Source organism: Apteryx rowi, unplaced genomic scaffold (assembly GCF_003343035.1).
Source record: "Apteryx rowi isolate R43461 unplaced genomic scaffold, aptRow1 scaffold_1088, whole genome shotgun sequence".
NCBI classification, from domain to species: domain Eukaryota; kingdom Metazoa; phylum Chordata; class Aves; order Apterygiformes; family Apterygidae; genus Apteryx; species Apteryx rowi.
In genome coordinates this window covers 119333-126955 of record NW_020447295.1, presented here as the reverse complement: position 1 = coordinate 126955, position 7623 = coordinate 119333, and positions in this window count along the sequence as shown.

Here is a 7623-nt window from a genome sequence, read left to right as displayed (position 1 = left end):
CACCCTAGGACCCTCCAGCTGCCAGGGCTCCAAGCTGGCTGTCCTCAGCACAGGGACGCTGCGCCATGGGGCACCCAGCTCAGCATCCCTCCACCCCCAGCCACAAGGTTGCGCCCCCAGCGAAGAAATCTCAGCTACCCGTAGGCCACCCGTGGCCAGCCATGCTCTGCCCTGAGGCGGTACAGCACCCAGCTCCAAGCCCGGCAAGCCCGGCACAGCCCGCCGGCACGGTGAGGCCTCACATGCTCAGAGGCCCAGCTCAAGGGTCGCCCCGCGCTTTCTCCCACGCCCACCCCAAACTTTGGGGGTTCGCTCCCTCTTACCCCAGAGCCGGGAGAGGCGTCCCTGGAGCCAGGGGACGCGCTCCCGGAGGAACATGCGGCCAGGAGAGCCCAGGGCCCGCTGGGAAGAGCCCTCCACCACACCTCGCGCCCGGCCCGGAGTCACGCCTCCGCCCGTGGGCACCCCCCCGCGCCGGTGCCGTGCGTCACCACCGCGCCCGCCAGGCCACCTTCCCGGGGAGCCCTGTGCCGGGCCTGCGCTTCTGGCGGCTGCCGCGAGCCGTGGGGCACCCCTCCAGGCGAGGCGAAGAGCCTGCGCCCAGAGCCGCCCGCCGTCCCGTCCCGCACGGCGAGGGGGCCCTGGGGCACCGCCGGGTGCTGCGAGCCTGCCCGGGGCCGTGACTCGGTGCCAGGTCCCAAGCTGGCGGCGACGCAGCYGGGGAGCCCTGCGCCACCCGGAAAAGCGGGGCAGCCCGCCGGGCCCCCCCACGGGCGCTGCGCCAACGGGGCGGGATGGCGGCAGCGAAGGGTGCGGGGAGCAGGCAAGGACTTGCCGTGACGCTTTCTGGGAACGGGGCCATACGGAGGGGCGGCCGCAGCTGTCCGCGTTTCCGGAGACTGCTCCGAGCCGGAGTGGGGACCGGCCCGCGGCAGGCTGGCCGCAGCCAGCGGGGGCTCCCAGCTGAGCCGTGGCACCGCTCGGAGCGCCGTCCCGCCATCGCACCGACGGGACTGCCCCTCTCCCCTCCGGTCCCACTCGCTTCCCACGCTCCCCCCGGCCCCACGCCGTGGGGAACCCCGCGGCCATCAGCCAGCAGGCGCCGGGGGCAGCCCGAGCCCCCCGCCAGCTCCCGAGGGTGCCGGGCTGCCAACCGGTCCGGCCGGTTCCCGCGGGCTCCTCCCCAGCGCGGGCCGTGGGGATAACAGCATTGGCGCCCCAGGGCCAAGAGACGGCGGCTCCTGGCCCCACTGGAGTGGGGGGGGGGGTGACCCGCCATCCCCACCGCCAGGCGACGAGACRGGGCAGCACGGTGGGGCCACGGCACGGCACGGGGGGGGGGACACGACCAAGCACGGCTGGCCCCCGCACCCAGACGCGCGGGGAGAGGAGGACGAGCGGGGGGGGGTTGTCGTGCTGACGCCCCGGCGAGGGATTTGCGGCCTGCACTCCCCCCCCCAAAACGCTGCCCCCGCCACGCGGGGGCCTGGCGGGCTCCCGGCTGGCCTTAATCCGCTCAGCGCGCCWACCCGGGGATTACGGAGCTGGGCCCACATCACGGGGGCCACTGGGCTCAGTCCCCCCCCCCCCCGAGGTGCTCCCGAAGCCCACACGCCCCTCTGGCCGGGACTGGGGGGGGGGGGTTATCCCCCCGGCAGCACAACCGCAGCGGGCAGGCCAAAACCTCCGCGTTTCTTCCTGCCGCTTCCTCRGAGACGGGATTAGCCCTAACCTTAACCCCCCCCCCCCCAAAAAAAAACCCAGGCCCGCACAGCTCCTTCCCAAAGGCCCCCGCGCTCTCCGGAGCGGGTGGGCTGCAGGCAGCATCCTGCTCGAAGGGCGCCGGAGCCCCTCGGGGGCCTCCTGCCTTGTCTTAAATCCCGACGGGGAGGCYGCCCCCTCCAGAGTGCCAGCCGGCCCGCCGCAGCCCCGTGCYGCTCTCTAGCGTGGGGAAACTGAGGCAGGGCACGGTGGGGGGGGGGGAGAAGGGCGGCAGCTGAGCCGAGCCCCCCACGCCGGGCAGCCCCCAACCCCGTCCGGCCAGAGGAGAAACAGCCACCGGAGCCATATAAGGGAAGGCGCTTCACCATTTCCAGGCGTTTTTGGATGCCAGCGGCTCTCGGGGGACGGTCAGTGCCAGCTGCCACGGCTGCGGCCGGCGCTTGGCGCGACGCTGCCGGTACCCACGCAGCCGTCCCCAAAGCGGCCCGGTTGGCACCACGGGCGCAAGCCAAACGCAGGCACCGCRGGGTGTCCCGGACACGGTGGGGAGCTCGCCCAGCCCCTCGGGGGCAGCCGGCGCTGGGGAGGATGTCGCAGGAGGGGGGGCCAAGCTGCACCCCCCCTTGGYGCCCCTCGTCAGCCTCGACGCCTCGCCCCACGGGTGTTCACGCCCGGCCGGGGGGCAGACGCGACCACCACGACGCAGCGGGGGCGGCGAGCCCCCCGCTTTGGACATGGGGGGGGGGCGAGCCACGCTGCGGGGGCTGCCAAAGCCTCTTAGCACCCGGAGCCGGACACGTCCCGCGACCGCCTAATCCCACCCGGGGGGACGTGGGGCCCGCGGGTGCTCCCTGCCCAGGCGCAGCTGGGGGGCCGGCGCTGCACCCCGTCCGCCCCCACGGGGGCCGCAGCATCACCCGCCCCCCACGCACGACCCGAGGGGGGGGGCGCGCCCCGAGCGCTGCAGCCCCCCCGCTCCGCACCCTCCGCCGGGCCTTGGGCCCCCTAAAACACAGCCGCTGCCCCACGCGCTGCCCAGCTCCGATCCACACCCGCCGGGACCCACGGCGCCGCGACCAGCCGGGACCCACGGCGCAGCGCGACACGCCGCCCGCGCCCCCCCTCGACCGCAGCCCCGTGCGCCCCGGCCCCCGGCGCCCCCCGCTTCCCGCCCCCGCGCCGCACTCACCGCGCGCCGCCGCCGCCGCCGCCCCGGCCCGACCGTGCCCGCAGGAAGCGGCGGGCGAGCCCCGGGGGCGGGGACTGCGGCCGCCCCGCCCGGGCTGCGGGGGCTGCTCCGGCCTCGCCCCGGCCCCGCCGCGCTCCCGGACACGGACCCGGACCCGGCATAGTCCCGGACACGGACCCGTGGGGCACCGAGGCACGGGGCAGGGGGTGCCTGCACCCACGGGGGCTACAGGCACCCGAAGTCCCTATAGGGGGCCGTGCCCCCCCCAATCGCGGGGTCCCTTTTGGGGGACGGGCACCCCAGCGGGGGCCCTGCTCCGAGCCACGAGCTGCCCACCGGGTCCCTGCCCCAGGGTACATGGACACCCTGGCAGAGTCCCTGCCCAAGGGGACACGGGCACCTCGCCGGGGTCCCTGCCCCGGGGGACACGGACGCCCTGGCAGAGTCCCTGCCCAAGGGGACATGGGCACCTCGCTGGGGTCCCTGCCCCGGGGGACACAGACACCCTGGCAGAGTCCCTGCCCAAGGGGACATGGGCACCTCGCCGGGGTCCCCATCCATGTGGGTGCCCCACTGGAGCCCCTACAGGAGGGGACACAGTCCCGGGGTGGCCCCACTCACAGGGCTGCCCCGGGTGGAGGTGGGTGCTGCAAGAGCCCTTGCCTCTACCCGGACAGGGCAGGGGGGGCCACGGGCAGCGGGGCCTGGCGAGGCGGCTCCTGGGGAGGGCTCGTCCGCGCCGCCCGGGATGAGCTTTTTTCCCGCCGCCTTTGCTTGTCCGGCGCGGACTTGGCAGCGCTYGGCCCCTAGCGCGCGGCCCTTCCTCCCCGGCCCGTCTTGAGCGCTTGCCGGAGACGTGCTAACCCCGAAACAGGATGCGAGTTCGCGAACGAGGCGATTTCCCCTTTCTCCGGCCGCGGTTCGGCCCCGCTGGCCGGCCCCACGCATCCCTCGAGCTGCAGCCGCCCAGCCCCAAAATAGGACCGGCGTCACGTCCCCCCCCCCCCCGACAGCAAGGGGACGAGCGCCAACCGCGGGCGCCCAGCAGCGCAGCGGGGTTAGCGGGGCTTCGGGGCAGCAGCAGTCGTGCGCAAACACTCTGCCCGGCTTCATCCCGGGAAGGGGGCCAGGCCGAGAGCCCCGCGGGCGGCGAGGGATCGCCGGGGGGCCGGAGAGGCGAGGTGCTGAGCTGGGAAGACCGGAGCGCCCCCCCCTCACCCCATCCCACGTGCCGGGGCCCGGGGCCCGGCGCCCCGCGGCACCTGCCGGCACTAGAATGGTGCCATTCTGCGGGCGGGCAGACAGAGCGCTTTGTGCCGCCGGGCGCCGGGCTCTCGCCTTCGCCGCTCAAAGGCAGGATTGTTCGGGGCCTGCCACCCCCGGCGCTGAGCGCACGGCCCAGCCCCCAGCCGGGTGCCAGTTGCAGGGCCGTTCGGTGCGTGTGTGCGGCGGGGGGGGGGGGGAGCGTGCGGTCCCCAGGCCACGCACCCGGCCATGCCGTGCCCGCCGCAGGGTGCGAGGTCCCGGCGGGGCTTTCCGTGCCTGGCCGGTGCCCCGTGCAACCTCGGGGTCCCCCCTTTTGGCCAAGCGGTGCCCAGCAGGCCCCTGGTTCCTCGTCCCTCCGCCTCACCTTTGCTGGTGTGCAAACGAACATGCAAACGAGCTTTTTTGCGTGCAGCCCTTCCCCGTGGCGGCACGTGCCGTGCGACTCCCCGCTAACCCGGCTGCCACGGGAAGGGAGCTGCGCCGCCCTCGCTGTCCCTGCAGCGCGGAGCTGCTCTCYGGCATGCTGCTGAGCGAGCGGCCGCTGCGGCTGTACGGGTCACCACCGGGGTTCAAAGCTTGGGAACGGCAGGGTGACTCGGAGCAGAGCTGGAGCCGAAGCCAGGGCAGGTGACGGCGGCACTGGAGCAGGGCGCTGCATCCCAGGGCTGTGGTCCGGATGCATTTCCCTGCCCCGGGGCCGTGACCAGCCTCGCTCGCGCCCGGTGGGGCCACCCGTGCACCCAGAGCACCGTGAAACACCCCACGTGTTAAAACGATCCCGCTAGGCACACGGAAGGCACTCTTCCCCCGCTGCTCCCGGAGCCTGATGGAGCTCGGACAGCACTCACGCAGAAAGCATGGAGGTGCGGGATGCAGCCGCCTGCTCTGCTCTGGGGCCGCCCTGGCTGCTGCCACCGTTGCGGCCAGCCCCATCCCGCAGCCTGGGCTGGGGAAGGCGTGGGAACGCGCCAGCAGCCAGCCRCAGCGGCCCGGAGGCAGAGCCGCAGGCTCGCGCGGGGGTTGCGGCGAGCTTGGCGGCACCGGCTCGGCCCTGGGAGCAGAGCTTCTCGCAGGCCCGGGCTGAACTGCTGGAGAAGGGGAAATCAGGTTGCTCCGGATTCACTCCCTGCTTCGGCACTTCCCCGAACAGGAGCCTGTCCCTGTGCTTCAGCAGACACTTTCTTTGGAGAGCCGTGCCACTCGCGGGGGAAATTCGCCCAGCTAAACAGGTAGAGCCAGCGCTGCCACACGGCGCGCTCGCTGCTCTCTGACCTTTCCCGGCTCTAGCAAAGCACGCCGGAAAATTCCCGTCACACTTCTCCGCCCTGCCCGCCCGCAGCCCCGACAGAGCRCGTCGTGCCGGAGCTGCCCCACCACGGGGGCGTCGGGATTTCCCGCGCTGGTGGCACGACCAAACCCGCTCCTGCCTCTGCAGGTTTTCTTGCGGGGCCCTTCGGTGTGGTATCRGGGCTCCCTCGGGGTACAGGGTGCGCATGCGTGCCCGGCACGGCGGGGGAGGGATAGCGTGTGGATGGTATGTTGGAGCCCCGTGCCGGCGCACGGCAGGACGGCGGCTGTGAAGGTCGCAGCCGTCCCTTTGCCCTTGGGTTCGGCTGCTGCGGCCGAGAGCCGCGGTTAACCCTTTGAGCAGCCACCCAGCTGCATCAGGCTCCCAAAAAACACCCTCCCGTTTAGCCTCGCTGCCTCCGGGTCTGCGTTACGAGGCAGCAGCGATCCCCCTCCGACTCTCCTCAAACGCCCCGGGCCGCCGGGGCCGGGCCAGCCTCCCGCCCAGGTCCGCACTGGGGCACGGAGACTCGGCCAGTCCCCTCTGCCTTCCCAGCGTCTTTCCCTCCATTCCCCATCCTGGCTTGCTGCTGTGGACCAGATCCAGCCCACACAGTCCAAATGCACTGATTTCTACCGCGGTCAGGGTTTTCAGGAGCCAGGGGATCCCCGAATTCACACAACACCCTCCCCGCCTTTTTGGAGTTCCTCTGGTCCAAATCCAGGACGACGATATCTTCACATAACGCTAGCGACTTCCTCCCGCTTTTGTGCCGTCTGGAGGGGTCAAGCCGGTTTCTAGCATCGCCCCAGACTGGCCCCCCTCATCCTCACCYGGGGTTATTCCTCCCCAGGATCCAGCCGAGACCCCTCGGCGTCTAGATTTCGCTAGAGCGGGGACCAGATGAGGGCGACCACCGAGCCACCGCCGGCGGCGAAGGCGCCGAAGCCACCGAGCGGCCAGGCCCGCGGTCCCCAGCGCTGGTGGCAAACAGCCAGGGCAAAGGGAGCGCGGCGGGCAGCGCCGATTTGCGTACCTGCAACCCGAGAGGCGCCCGACAAAGCGGGAATTGAAAGGGCGGCGCGTTATCTCCCATCTGACAAGGCAGGGCGTCCTCACGGCCGCCGCGGGCCGAGCCTCCGCCAGGCTCCCGGCACGTTTTGCCCGGGCGCGGGGCGCACGACGAAGGCGTCCCCTTGCCGAAGGCACGTTGTTCGCAGCTGGTATTAGCATCAGATGGTTTCGAGCTACCGAGGGTCTCCTGCACGCTTAGCCGAGCGCCGGAGGTTGGGAGATTTCCCCTGCGAGGCTTTGCAAGCCCCGGGGGTTTGGCCGGCCGCTGGCTCCCCGGGGCCGTCCCCGTACGAGGGGTCCCTCCGACCCGCCGCCTGGGAGGACACCGGGACAGGGCCACCCGCAGTGGGCAGACGGTTGTGCAACACGGGGGTGTTTCGGGCCCCCCTCCTGTGGGGGGCGGGGGTGGTCTGGGGCATGTCCCATGCCTTCTCCCACATGCCCTACCCTGGGCGCCATCTCCATCGCTCGGGCCCTGGCTCCTCTCCCCCAGGCTCCAACCCCTCTCCCCCACACCGGTTTCTCTCCTCCAGGCCCCTCTCCCGCAGCCCATCTCCCCCAGGACCCAGCCCCTCACCCCCCAAACCCTCACCCCAGGCCCTATCCCCTGTCCTCCAGCTCCCATATCCCAGCATCTCTCCCCTCTGCCCTGGACCCTCTCCCCATCTCCTGTCCTCCAGGCCCCATATCCCAGCACCTCTTCCCCTGCCCTGACCCCTCTCCCCATGCCTTCTCCCCCAGGCCCCATATCTCAGCGCCTCTCCCCCATAACCCAGCCCCTCTCTCCTGCCCCCCTCCCCCCTGGACACATATCCCAGAGCTTCTTCCCCTGCTCTGGCTCCTCTCCTCCAGCTCCCATATCCCCACACCTCTTCTCCGTCCCCAGCCCCTCTCCCCCAGGCTCCTTATCCCAATGCCTCTCCCCCTGCTCTGGCCCCTCTCCCTCAGGCCCCCTATCCCAGCCCCTCTCTTCCCCTCCTGGCCCCTCTCCCTCAGGCCATCTGGTCCCAGCCCCTCTCTTCCCCTCCCGGCCCCTCTCCCTCAGGCTCCCATCCCAGCCTCTCTCCCCCAGGACCCCTATGCC